Source organism: Drosophila busckii, chromosome 3L (assembly GCF_011750605.1).
Source record: "Drosophila busckii strain San Diego stock center, stock number 13000-0081.31 chromosome 3L, ASM1175060v1, whole genome shotgun sequence".
Lineage (NCBI taxonomy): Eukaryota > Metazoa > Arthropoda > Insecta > Diptera > Drosophilidae > Drosophila > Drosophila busckii.
In genome coordinates this window covers 3394230-3409130 of record NC_046606.1, presented here as the reverse complement: position 1 = coordinate 3409130, position 14901 = coordinate 3394230, and the positions used below count along the sequence as shown (strand labels likewise).

At 38.1% G+C, this 14901-nt stretch overlaps 1 protein-coding gene across 1 annotated transcript in view; it reads right to left on the bottom strand.

Annotated features, from left to right (window-relative positions):
• LOC108599938 (Ig-like and fibronectin type-III domain-containing protein 2) overlaps positions 1–14901 on the bottom strand; it is a 41523-nt gene that overhangs the window by 13329 nt on the left and 13293 nt on the right. The gene's annotated exons all lie outside the window — the stretch shown is intronic.

Here is a 14901-nt window from a genome sequence, read left to right as displayed (position 1 = left end):
TAATTATCGATCTTAAGCGTGCCAAGTGTGCAGCTATCGATATTTGAATTGTGCTTTAAGTGCCTTTAATTTATGCAGCAGCTGTGGTTGTTGTTATCGAACTACGATCGATTTAAAGCGTGATGTGCAGCTATCGATATTTGAATTGCTTATTATTAAACTATGCAGCAATTCGTAATCCCTGTCAACAAGCACTTTTATTTATTGAAATGTCAACAAAACTTAAAAGTCTTTGAAAAATTTCACGAGTGAATTTCTCTAGCATTTGCGCACACAATCAATATTTTGCAATCGTTGCTGCTGCAACAACAAACAAGCGCACTTTTCGTTATGATTATGTTGCAATGGCATAAATGCTCAAAGGGGTAGGGTAGAGCGGCAGGGAGGGGGGCGCTTTGCAATCATTGCCGGTCAGAAACCTTTGGCCCAAACAGACTGACACGCTTCCGGATCCGGATGCACCTGCCAACTGCCAACAAGCATTGCAAACAGCCAGCAGGACGACGTAACGCAGCAAGCACTTGAAAGAAGCGTCCTGGCCTCACACACACACACACACACAGCACAGCACAAGGTAACGCTGGCGCTGTTGAGTGGCAGCGCGTTGACGTCAATGTTATTCCGAAAATAAAATATTGTATACGCCATGTGGGCGCACACAACCAACCCCATGGCTAGCTAGTAGGCATACCCAGATATATATATAGTATATATATGCAGCTGCTATATATAGATTTTGATACCTTTCCGCTCATATGCAGCGCAGTTGTTTCTCTTTTTTAAGTGTTTTGCTTTTTCCTTGTGTTTTGCCTTGTTAAAATGTTTAACATTGCAAACAGTCGCTTGACACTGACACGTTCGCTATGTGTGTGTGTGTGTGTATGCAAGTGTCATAACAAAATGTCAAAATAGCGCTGCCAAAATATTAAATTCATTTTGACTAACATTTAGTTAGAGTCTATCAAAGCTTATTTGACTGCTGGTTGCAATGCCCTTGAGCTCGCATTAGCTTGGGCTAAACTAAATTGTTTGTTACCTGCAGCACCCAAACCAACCACCCACCCACCCATTCATTTGTTTACTCTATACGCTGCTTGTTTGTGCGTGGGTCATGGAAATGTGGGCACTTGTAGGGCATCAAAGGCTTGCTACTTGCTATTTGCACAAGCGTCATGACCAATGTCCAATGGCAAGCGCCAGGGCTGAAAACAAAGCATGCCCAGTAAAGGTTGACGCCATCGCCATGCGCTAAACGCATTTGAAATTGAATTTGCAAAGTGCGAACGCGTTCCCCATAGACTTGACAATTCAGTTGGCGCAGCCATTCATAAATTCCTCAAGCGTAAGCGGCACGACAAACAATAGAATTGCAAACGCGCTCTACACATGCCAGAGCTCTGCGGTGTGGTGTGGAGTGGAGTGGAGGTAACTCGCTCAATTGCAAGAGTGACAAATTTGATTAAATTATAGCGCCCATTGCAAAGCATTTTATCTTACGTTGGCGCATGTTGCACACGTACGAACGACGCGACAAGCGAGCGAGAGAATCTACTCAATTAATTGTTTTTGCCGTTGCTGTTGCTGTTGCTGTTGCCTTTGTTACCGTTGCCGTTACCATTTGGCTGCCAGAGTGCACACGCACACCATCAAGCCATCACTCACACAGACGTGCCTTAGTGTCGCTGTCATCTATTTGTCTTCATTTGAGCGCAGCAGCAGCAGCAGCATAGAGAGCTGTAGCTGACGTTATGCTCGTTGACGTTGTAAGTAAATTGTATAACGTGGCGTATGAGTAATATGATATGCATGCTTCGATGCTGCGCTGCCACTTTATGTTTCATCCAGCTGAAGACGCAGCTGTGGTAATCAGATTTGATTTTATTAGCCACACACACACACACACACAGACACATGCGCAACTTGTGCAGGCAGCTGCCAAAAGAGCGTTAAATTTTCTTGAATCTCTGAGTTGAGACAGCCGCTTGTCTCCTTGGGGTGCAGCACACGCTTGAACTTTGCTCAAGGCAAATGCAGTTAACATTGTTAGTTGCGCAAGTTAATTTTGCGTTTAGTTCAATTAGCTGTCTAATCATTTTAATTGCCATAACTAGCAATAGTTTTGCTAATTAGCAAAAATTCACATAAATTGAAATGTATTTTATTATCTTAACGCAGCAAAAACAAAGCATTAACTGCCAAGTTAGCCAAATGACAGTTACGCCAAGGTGTTTGTCTTTGTTTAGAGCGAGAGCGAGAGCGAGCGAGTGGAAGATATGGCTGACTGATAAATAAAATACACCGCAAAACATTTTAAAAGCCAACCGACAACACTTTCCACTTTACTGCTAATTTAAAGTTAACACCAAAAACTCACAGCCACAAGAAAATGGTTAAGTGGTAAAATGCTGAAATACTAAAAGATGCCCAGTCATGGCAACGAGCACGACACGCCATGGCAGCCGCTTGACAGCCGCCGTCTCGCTCTCGCTCTCACTCTCTCGCTCTCTCACTCTCTGTGTGGCTGTCCTTTGCCCATATCTGTATGTGTCTGCGTGTGCGTGTGTTTGTGTGTTTGGGTAAGGCTGCTTTATGGCCAACGCTGCTTGTCCTTGTTGTCATATTTTTTTTTGTTTTGCTATGCTACCATTTTTTTCTCTCTCGTTGTTTTGTGTTTTTGAAAAAGGTAATTTTTCTTAATTACCCCAAAATGTTTACCTTGTTGTTGCTTGTGTTTTGACTTTGCAGCAGCAGCAGATAAGGACTGTGGCACAACAGTGCGGTAGTTAAGAACAGCCGTAGATTGTGCTCCAGTGTAAAGGTGTAAAATGTATATTTTTGACATAGCACAGGCTACAAACATTTTACGCTTTTGCTGCCAATGTTGTTGTTTGTGTTGTTAAGCAGCTTTGCTGCTCTGGCTCGGTCCACTGGGGTCGACGGTGCGGCTTATTTTTTCACTAAAAAGTAAAAGTATTGCATACTTAGCAGCGTAGGCAAGTAAACAACAAAACGACAGCGCACGCAAATTTTAAGCAACAGTCGCTGCAAAATAAATAACAACAACAACTCAAAGGTGTGCACACATACATAACATAATTATATATGTCACACACACACACATATACGCTATGCACATTTCACTTGAACTTGCCCCAGCCATAAATTGTCTGACGGCTTTAGCTTGTGTGCAAGCCAAATCTAATGATAAAAAATTGTTCACATGCTGTGTGACAACTTTGGTCAACCCAAACACACACACACACACAGCGACAAGTTGTGTGGCTGATGTGAAACTTTTGCGGCTGACGATAAGCAGGCAACAGCCGGAAGCCTGCTTAGCCTAAAAGCCAGTGTAGTCTCTGCCAAACTTATCCAGATGAAAGTTGCTGCTGTTTGAACCCTTACAACTTTTTATCAGCAGTCAGTGCTGGACTCGTCGTCGCACATAGTTTTTGCTGCTCTGGCTGTTTGTTTACGTTTCATAAATTTATAGTAATTTCTATGCTGCAAACAATTGCAAACGCATAATTATGCATTTTTGCAAACGGCAGCAATAAACTTTTAGCAAGGCTAACAAATTGCCTAACAATTTTAGCTGCTCACTTATTAAAACTAATCAATTCCATGAAATTGTAGACAGCACTTTTAGAGATTTTTTCGCTCTCACTGCAGTTGCTCTCACTAATTTAGCAATAGTATGTCAAAGTGTATACAACAAGTCAACTCCAAGATTATATTTTAGCTCTAGGCGATTGATTGCTCCCTACGGTTCTGTTGACTAATACCTGGTCACTAGTCCCTAGTGGCCATGACTGTGACCATTTAAATATATTTTTTCTATTTTATGTTACTTCCATTAGGCGTTTAGGTCGTGCTGAAGCCAAAATGAATGCTCAAAATTATATCATAATTAAAAGCCTAGTCCAAGGCCTAATCTAATGCGAAAATTTACACTTATAAATTAATATTTAATAATTTTCTAGCACTTTGCATTAAAAAACTTGCAGCTAATGCGAAAATTTACACTTATAAATTAATATTTAATAATTTTGCAGCACTTTGCATTAAAAAACTTGCAGCTAATGCTAAAATTTTCACTTATAAATTAATATTTAATAATTTTGCAGCACTTTGCATATTTTTTGTTGCTATTTTTGTTTACTTAGCACAAAATTGAGCAACAAATAAGTCAAAGCATAACGTATACGCCCTGTGGACTAATAAAATTAAAATAAATACAAATATTTGCCAAATGCAGACAACTGTAAGAAGCAACAATATAAAAATTGATATTAAAAACATAAAATAATAAACAAAACAAGCTGAGCTATGCTACGAAGTTAATGCAGTGGCTGCAAATGCGAGGTAGACTCAATGCTCACTGCTCACTGCTCACTGAATGGAGCAGCAGACGTAATTGCAAGTGCATGTGCATATGTCTTGGCATTAGTATGTGTGTGTGCGTGGGTGTGCTCATGTGTGGGTGTTTGTTTGCTTGTTTATTTTGCTTGTGCTCTTTTCGCTAGGCAAAGCAGTAAAAACTTTGATGCATTTTTCATAATTCGCTTCAAGCACAAGTGCACAATAATACCAACACACAATCATAATAATAATAACAACAACAACAGCAACAACTGCAAAATAATGTAAACACAAGGATGCACGAAATCCGACAAACGATAAAATGCGAGCAGAAGACACACAGGACCAACAACTGTGACAACAATGCCTCACACACAAAAATGTTCAATGTGCAATGAATGTGTGCAAAGCAAAAAAATAAAAATAAATTTATGCACAATACACACACATAGTAGTACATACTGTGTATGTCGGCGATGTCAACAGTAACAACAATATCAACAACAACAACAATAGCATTGACTTTACATTTCCGCCGCTTTGCTTGCTAACTTCCGACGCTGGCTGCATTGTTAGCGCTGCCAAGAACACTTGGAGTGGCAGCAGCAGCATTTTTCGCATCATATTCATGCAAAACATATGTACAGACATTCGCTAGAGCGGCTGTATACTTATATGTATAACTGTTTGGGCACAGCAGCCTTAAAATTCTATACAACAAAAAAAAAAAAAAGCGAAACTTATAACTTGCTAGACACTTGTGCGTCTAACCGAATATTTGTTTACACTGCAATGCAAATGAAAACATCAATGAAATAAAAATATAGTTTTTGTTATTAAAGTTGCGCTAATGACGCTGCTTAAACAAATACTGCAGCTAAATAGACAAATATGCATATAAAAATATTTTAACGAGCTACAAAACTGCAATTTGATATTAATGTTGCTGCTGCTTAATAAATAAATATGCATATGAGTATTGCTTTTAATTTTTGTTATACATTGAGTATTTTAACTTATCCCAACAGCATAAAATTCTATACAAAAAAGATTGCGAATATTGCTACTAATTGAATATTTCATAATGCTGCAATGCAAATGAAAATATTTTATAAACAACAACGAGCTATTAAATTACATTTGCTGCTGCTTAATAAACAAATATATTTAACGAGCTATAAAATTGCAATTTTGATAATAATGTTGCTCTAACGACGCTGCTAAAATAAATGCATAAGTATTGTTATATATTAAGAATGCAACTTTAAACTTGCTTGCGAATTTTGCGACTAATTGAATATTTTACAACGCAAATAAAAATAAAAATAATTTTAAAAACAACAACGTGCTATTAAATTACATTTTGATATTAATGTTGCTTCATTGCGGCTGCTTAATAAACAAATATGCATATAAGTATTAAATACTATAAAATATTATTATAAATTAATTTATTGTCTGCCTTTTTGCTATTTGTTGTTGCTGTATTAAACATTTTCTTTGCTTTAAATCTAATTTAACTTGCAGCTCAACAAATTTATATGAACTACAGGCCTTAGCTTAGCTTTCCAACTACTTCAGCCATGGAACTAATGTACCCGCAGCTCAGATAGAGCGAGTGCCATGCGAAACTTATAAGCAGGCTAAAACATATAGCCAGAGAGCACTCAAAGACAAACACGCGAAGAACTAAAATGACTAACGGCTTATAGTATGTGTTAACAGTAGTTTCGTGCGCAAGGCAACAACTTAAAAGTCGGTAAGCTCAAAAATGGCAGCCAACTGACGTGCAACGTGTTGGGGGTTTGTCTGCAGTCGACGCAGCACTGACGAAGTTCGCTCAAGTTGCAAGTTGCTGTTGCCACTGGCAGTTGCAGTTACATGCCCACAGTATGCGTGTGTGCTTCTGTGTGTTTGTGTGTGGCTAGAAATTAGATTTACTAGTCTCCCGACAAGCGAAAACAAACGCAACGTAAATGGCCAGATCCAAAGACCCCAGCAAGGTAACGAAAAAAAGTTTTTTAGTAACTTTTGCAAAAGTAAAACAAATGCTGTTAGCCACTTGGTATGCCACCCTGTAGTGCTATTAAATTTACGCCGGAGACTGTTGACTTTTTAGGTTCTACTTGAATAGTTGACGTTAGTAGCACAAGCTGCGCCATTAGTTGGCCCAAGCAGAGAGTAATCAAAAATCAACATTGCTGCTAGGAAAATGCGCCTGCCGCTCTAACAATTTAATCACTTGAAAATATTTTGTCTACGTACGTGTGTGTGAGTGTGTGTGTGGGTGGTAAAAGTGATACAAGTTTTTGGGGCTAGCAAAGTTACAAAATTTTGAGTGCAAACATTTGTGGCACAGATCAAAGTTCAAAGCGGTTGACTAAGGTGTTAACTTTGCGCAACTTTTGGCCACAAGACAATGAACGAACGCACTATAATATAATATATATATAATATAATGGAAGCTTTACTTAATTTCATAGCAAATTTTAATTAGCTGCTTTGGCTTCAATTGCAATCGAACTGCTTGCATTTATTAGCTGCAGCTGCTGATGATGCTTGAGTATGCTGAGTAGCATGCAACGCGGCAGTTGCAGCTGCTGCACTTATCATTAAACTTAATTTCAACAAATTTTCGCACCAATGCGCAAGGGGGCAAGGGCATGGGGCGTGTACGTGGGCGTGAAAGCATTGAGACAAGTCAACCGCAACGCAGCTAAGCACACACACAAGGCCGCGTGTTCTAGGTGTGTGTGTGTGTTTGTGTGTGTGCGCATCATGCGGAGGTGCTAATGAGCTGCAGTTGCAGGCAAAAGTTGCTGTCACATGGGCAAGTGGACGTAGCTGGAGAATGAGCAGCGCCTGTTACAAGCATTGCTGTTGTTCTTGTTGGGCGCTCGCAGCACTTAAAAGCTTTGTGGCACACACACACACACACACACGCACGCACACAAACTAACATGCGCTGGCAAACTTCCGACGCGCAAATGGCAGCGGCCCGCGCGTTTATGCGCTTGATATTTTTGACGTGTTCGTTTGACATTTTTGTTGATGTTGCTGCTGCTGCTGCTGCTGCTGCTGCTGTTGGGTTGACTGCACTTTTGGCAAGCTTAGCAAGGCGTTGTTGCATTATTTTCATTTATGTTTTAATTAAAATTTCACATGTCAACGATTTTTGTAGGTGGCAAACGTTACATCAGCTCTAGTCTAACTATAAATGGAATTGTGACTGACTGCATGTGAATATGAGAGTTAGATTCTGACTACAGCCCTTTGCAGTCGCCACCCACCCACCAGCATCAATTTTTGGCACTCATAACGTTGGCGTCAACGCTGTTTGTCTGTCCGTCCGTCCGTCTGTCTGTCTGTCTGTCAGTTGCATTTTCTGATTGCGACTGTTCAACGCTTTTTGGCGGCACTGCCAATCTATCAAGCTGCCAGCACCCACTCTGTCGACTCATTGCAACATACAGTGCCTCATAGCAGTAACTATGCCAACTATATGAAAGCAAATACAAATAGCAGCGAAAGTTGGCAGCAGCCAACTTGCTTATACACTTTGTTGCTAGCACTTAAAGTTTCTGAGCACTTACGCCTGACTTGTTTGCTTAGAAATTAGGCACAACTTGCAGCTACACTTTTGCAACATGCTAAAGTTGCATGCAGCCAACTTTTTTATACACTTTGTCTTTGGAACTAAAAGTCGCAGAGTAGTTCAGTTGTCTTGCTGCTTAAGAATTAAACACAACTTGAAGCTAGCGTTTATATATTTTATACAAATATGCAAAAGTTGGTTGCAGCCAACTTTTTTATACACTTAGTTGCTAGCACTTAAAGTGTCTGCGAACTAAACTTGACTTGTCTGCAGCTGACTTGCATCTACACTTTGGCATTTTTTATACAAACATGCTAAAGTTAGCTGTAGCCAACTTGCTTATACAATTTGTTTCTAGCACTTAAAGTCTATGGGCAATTGACTTGTCTTGCTGTTTATTTATTTATTTAAATAAAATATAAAAAGATTACAAAAAAAATTTAAAATTAAATTTAAAAATATTTAAAATTATGTTTTTGTTTTTATATTTGATAAACTTATAGATTGGGAACATTCGTTGCAAGGATTGGGAAAAACCTAAAAACCCAATCAGGTCTGGGTTAGTGTTAATTATTAATAGTAAATAAATCTTTTAGTCATAAAATCAGAGGCCTCTGTGTTGATAACAGCATAAATTTTGTTTATACTTTACTTTCAACTTGTTGCTACTCTTTTATATTTGTTATGCGCATCAAAGTGTATTCAGTTTATGAGTCGTGCAGCCTTTTGTCGTGCGCTGACTTGTTCAGCGGCCATTTTGATGCGCGCATCAATTAAAAGGTAAAAATGAAGAGTTATCAGTTATCAGTGCGCTGTTGATTTTGATGGCAGTATTGTCAGACTTGACTTTTGCCATGTTTTACAGCGTTTACAGTGTCTATGTGTGTGTGTCGATATTGAAATTCGAGCGCTTTTAGCCTTTTGGCATGACTGTCTGCTGATCAATCAATCAATGAACAGCGTGCGCACTATATGTTTAAATTAAATTTTAAATTAACAAAATATAAATGTTGCAATTTTGTTTTTAATAAGAAGGCAACATGTGTAATTTGAACAGCATACAATTAAAGCTGCTTTGTTTCCAGGTAATAAAACCTATTAAAATATGGCAATGCCATTTGGTAATGCGTTTTTAAGCCTTTGGCCACATAAACTCTGTGCCATTTCAATTTTTGTATTATTAACACTGTGCAACACGCGCGCATTTCATATTTGTTTAAATAACACGCCATAAGCATAAAAACAAATGTATGCTAATTAAAGCAGATTAAATTGTTATTTTTGTTGTTGTTGTTGTGTTGTGCAGTGTAAGATTAAACATTAAGCAATTACACAATTAGCAAACAAACGACAAACGCGTAATTTTTATTTGTTTTTTGAAATCAGAGCATGCAGCAATAATAATTAAAATTGCTGATTGTTTGGCAACAGATTTGGTCTGCGGTCATTTCAATTGAAACTTAAATTTATCTTATATGTTAAATCGCAAACAAAAACCTATCAGCAATACTAATTAACTTATGTCTGTGCGCAAACAAACACATATCAGTGCTATATGTGGCATACTTTAAGCGCTTACGACTTTTGGGGTTTTTATTAATTAAAAAAGTTTTCATTTTCCCAGGGCATACAAAGCGAAAATTAATGCAAATGTCATTAAAGCAATACGCAACGAGTGAAAGCAATTAATTTACTGTCAACAATAAATGTGCTGCAATTTTACAATACACACACACACACACGCACACATATGTTTAATAAAAACTCGTTTAACTTGTTCGCATAGGCATAGAACGCACAACTCATCAGCAGCTCGAGTCAAAATTATAATTGCAAAATGATTAATCAGCAAAAACAAAGACTAGGAAGCAAACTGAAAACTCGAGTTAGGCTTAAGTGCGCCCAAGGCAATGGCATGTGCTGCCGACTTGAGACTTGAGGCGTCAGCATAGATAGTTAGTCAAAATAGTTTACTCAAATTTATGCAGATTTATATTTGTGGCAAACTGACAGCTCACAATTTGTTTGGCTCAATAATTTGCAAGCTTCAAATCCCAGACGCACGCAGTACAAGCAACTGAAATTACGCATACGCGCTGTATGCAGCACAAATAGAGAGCGAGCAAAGTAAAGTTTATTTGCTTAAAAAAAGTTGATTTATAAACAAACTTATGCAGTGCAGCACAAAGTTCTAAGAAACATGCAACGTAAGTCAAAAGTGTTGGTCAGCGCGACTAACCAACAGCTGCTGCCACATACAATGGTGCTGCAGCTTAAATAAGCATAAGCTGGCAGGCAAAACAAGCAAAAAACAGCATTGAAAGCTAAATAATAAGACAGCCAAATACAAAAGTGTAAATAAAGCAATCGACGTGGCAATGCACTGAGAAATAAACAGCAGCAACTTTGCTTGTCAGCATTTTGTGTGCTCAACAACAGCTTGTTATAATTTTTTGCGCAGTGTAGCAGTGACAAGCAAGCAACTGATTTGAAAAAGCGCAAACATCATGGCGCTGTTGCTACCTTTTTGGCTTCTAGACTGTGCCAATGCGCTCCTCAGTCAAATCAGCTGCAGATTCAAAGCAGCAGCCAAGCCAAGCCACGCTAAGAAATAGAAAATAAAAAAGTTGCTGCTGCTGCTGGCAACGCACAATCGACAAAGTCGGCGCGTTGGCTTAACTTCTGCCACAAAATTTTAGTTTCCGGCTTTTGATGGCTTGCAGTTTGTACGTTTATTTGGCGGCTTGGCTGCTGCTTTGCTTAACATTAACTTTTTCTCTAGAAAACTTTGCGCGTTGCGGTGCAGCTTATTTGATTTTCTTTTTATGCCACTTTTTGTTGCGCAACAATAAAACAGACAAACACGTGTACAAGTCTCAAGTCCAGCCAGCAGCAACTTCAAAATGTTTCATTTAACACAAATTTAACACTTAAGCACTTAAAGCAAAAGTCTCTTTTGACAGCCTGTGCAATTTATTTGACTGCCGTAAATAAACAATTATAAATTTCTTTCATTAATGTCCTTTCATTTGCAGTGCAATTGTCAACATCCGCCTGGCATTATATGAACTCCATGATTCAACGCTCGCTCACGCGTTTGTGCGTGTTAAATTAAGTGACTCTGGCGTCTTTGACAGGCAGTTATATGAATCCTTGCGTTGGCCTGGCCGTCAAATAACTTGGCCAACATACACGCATTATGAAACTTTTGTATTGATTTTTGCACAAACAAAACTTTTCTAATAACAAACAACAAGAAAGAGAAATCAATTAAATATAAAAGATTATTTTTTTGCACAAGCATTAGCTATAACTATGATGAGCTTTAAATATTTAGAGTCACTTCATAAAATCTCTAAGAGCTCAAAAATTTTAAAATTTAAATTTAAAAGTTAAATATAATTATACACTTTAACATTTTTGTAAAAAATGGAAAAAGGGTATCATGAAGTTGTGCAAATTTATGTAACAGTAAGAAGGTGGCGTGGCAGACCCCATAAAGCATATATATTCTTGATCAGCACTACAACGCTCCGAGAAACAAATTTGGGCTCCTATATCCAGCACACTCGCTTTTATTTTATTTTTTTTTATTTCCTCCCCCCTTCCCAGCAAATCGAAAAAAACTATATATAAGGCAGTACAAAAATCTTTTAAAAATCTGAATAAATCACAAAATTGCCTGTCAAAGTGACCGATTGCAAAAATTTCAGAACGATCGTATAAATAACTAAATAGATGTTAAAGGCCTTATATTATATAATAAATATTTAGGAATTATTAACATTTCAATTTTCAATATTGTGTGTATGTGTTCATGAGTGCATGCGTGTGTTTGCTGCGATGCTGTCAAAGTGTATCTAAAAGTTGGTGGCGCCCAACTTTAATTTGTCTACTTGTTTGCTTGTTTTAAATATTTTTTGTAATCTTTTTCTTCATTGTCGACTGATCATAGTTGATATTAAATAAATAAATAAATAAACAGTTTTTCTAATTTAAGTCACATTGATAGCATCAACTTAATGACTGTATAGCAAACTCATAAACTGTTATATTTATTTATATAACTGTTGGCTTTAATTTAAAACTTACGCTTCAGGGGAAGCAGCCTTAGCTACTGGGGCTTTTGGCTAGGAATGTGAGGACTTAACTAGTGTTGGGTATATATATATATTTACTGTTATATTTGTTTGCTGAATTTGAATACCCTACTCATAACTTTTGTATGCTGCAGCTAAAGTGAAAACTTTAAGGGTCTCGACCACCCCAGCCTCGTATTAAATAAATAAGCTTTTGATATTTAATTATAATAAATTTGCTCATGCAGCTATAAGCTTTATATTCATTTTGTAAGTAAACAGCTTAATGCTCATAGTTCAGTTTGAAAGTATTAAAATTCATTATTATTACTATTAGAGCTATGAATTAATTAGCGAATCAAAAGTTTATTTTAATATTAATGCGCTGCTTTATTTTTATGCGCCTTGGCTGCAATAACAACAATGATTAATTCAAATTAGCGCTGATGCGCGCATAATTCAGTGTAGAGCTTTAAAAATTAGCTACACAAATTAGGGTTGTTCAAAAAAAAAATGGAAAATGGAAAATGAAAATGCCGAAATTGAAAATGTGTGTATTTGTTTTTGGCTGAGGAGCATAATTAGCTAAAATTATGTTTATACCAGAATACGCGCACATGCACATAAGTAAATGATTGTTGTTGTTGCCGCTAGGGGGCGCCAAAGTATTAACGTCAAGTTGCCGTAATGAGCACACAGAGCCGCAGCTGATGATGCTGCTGCTGCGAATAGCCGCAGCGCTGCTGGCTTAGGTGAGCAATGGACGACACAGACAATGGCGCCAAGCGTGTCTGTGTGTGTGTGTGTGTGTGTGTGTATACATATGTTGCTGTTTAAGCACAACAGTGAGCAGACTGACTTTTATTTGCTTTGCAAGTGGCAAAATTGAAGCAAGCAGCAGTTAAATTGGCTACGTCAGTTACGCTCTGCTTCAACCTGTCCAAAAACTTCATTGTTACATGTGCTTTTATGTATAATTGAAAAAATTCAAGTCAGTCGAAATAATAATAAAGGATACAGTAAGCCTTAGACTGACAGCCGCATTTACATAAGCAAAAACATAAAGCGAAACATAAACCAGAGCGGCGGCCCAAGCCTAAATACTGATTATGCCCAACTTCGATGCCAGCAGGCCAAACAGACATGTGGTTAACATTGGCGTTAAAATGTACAGTCAAGCAGTCAGCACCACCCACAAATACGCAACCCCAGCAGCAGCAGTAGCCACAGTTTCGTTAGAATTGTGGGCGGGCGTCTTTGTGCTCTCATTTCGCTTTGCTAGGCGTTCCGCATGCCGAAAAGTTATGCGCCCGAACTAGAACAACTAAACGAAAATAATCGTATACATATACAATACATATGTGTGTGTGTGTGTGTGTATGTAGGCAAGTTAGATTGTAAGTAGTTTTGGTAACTGTTTTTGATAATAAAAAGTTATTTATGTGCCTTGAACTTTACACCAGACGCACACACACACACTCACCCACTTATAGCGCATATCAAAGTCGTAACGCGGGCAACGCAAAGCAATAAGTTTGTACTTCAAACCCTTTTTTTTTTTTGTCAAGTAAATAAATGAAATACTTTATGCAGCCTTGAATTTAAATTATATGCATAGCCGCATAGCTGCTGCCCACTAAGTGTATTAAATGTTCAAAGTAAAATATTTATTAATAAATACACGACGACACTAAAGCCAGTCACAGTCACACAAATAATTAACACAAAGCGCACATTGTGAATAATATAAAGAAGAGTTCAAGCTGCGTATACGTCATGTGGACAGGTTAGCGCAACGTATTTAAAACCGGTTTCGTTTGCAACAATTGGGCGATCAAACAAACATATAATTGCCAACGTAGCTGCAATTAGAGTGCCAGCGAGAACTTGCCACATTAATGAGCAAACAATTAGCGCAGCTGAAGCTACGACTTGGTTAGAACTTAATGCTGAGTGTGCTTCAAATCAAATCTATGCTAAAGCTGTCAAACAATTGCAGTTCTATCAAAATTTTGGTTTACTTGGCGCATGCTTGTTTTATATACAGCGCAGCTTGAAGCAACGACTTAGTTGCTGAGTGTACTTGCTATTAAAATTATGCTCAAGCTGTCAAGCAATTGCATTTGATTGAAAATTTTAGGTTTACTTGGCGTATGCTTGTTTTATATACAGCGCAGCTAATCGAAAGTGCGCTTATCCTTTGTGAACCGTAACCACAAGCACTTACACACACACACTAACGCATATCTAATTCGCCTAATAAATATTTTATGCCAAAGCAACAACAACAACAATTGTCAAATGCACAGCCCAGCGCTTCAACTTCACATTGCTGTAGCTTACAAATTGCATTAACATTGCAGGACAGCCAGAGCGAACAAATAATTGCTTGATTGCAAGCTATTAACAGCATTAAAGATGAGGAATTTAAATAATTCCCGCATGAATTAAAACGTTTCACAACAAGCCACAGAGCCACAGACAACTCGACAAACACACACACACACAAGCACACACACACACACAGCGACAGCGACAACAACTTTGAGTGCAGACGCTGTTTGGTCCTGCAAAATGAAGCTAAACTGTCATTTGGAGATAAACAGCTTTGGGCTAAATGCATGACACTGGCAACGGAGACACGAAGTAAGCATATAAATTGCTAATACGCACTGTTTGCCGCACATACAAACATTTGCGCAGCCATGTTTACATGTGTACACAAATACACATGCACAAGCATGTGTGTGTGTGTGCTCTACGCTTGTGTGTGCATGTAAATTGAGTTCGAGGTGCTGAAACAGTTGTCATGCCTTATCTAGTCGCATACACTTTACTTGGCTATAATTAAATCAAAAATTTATT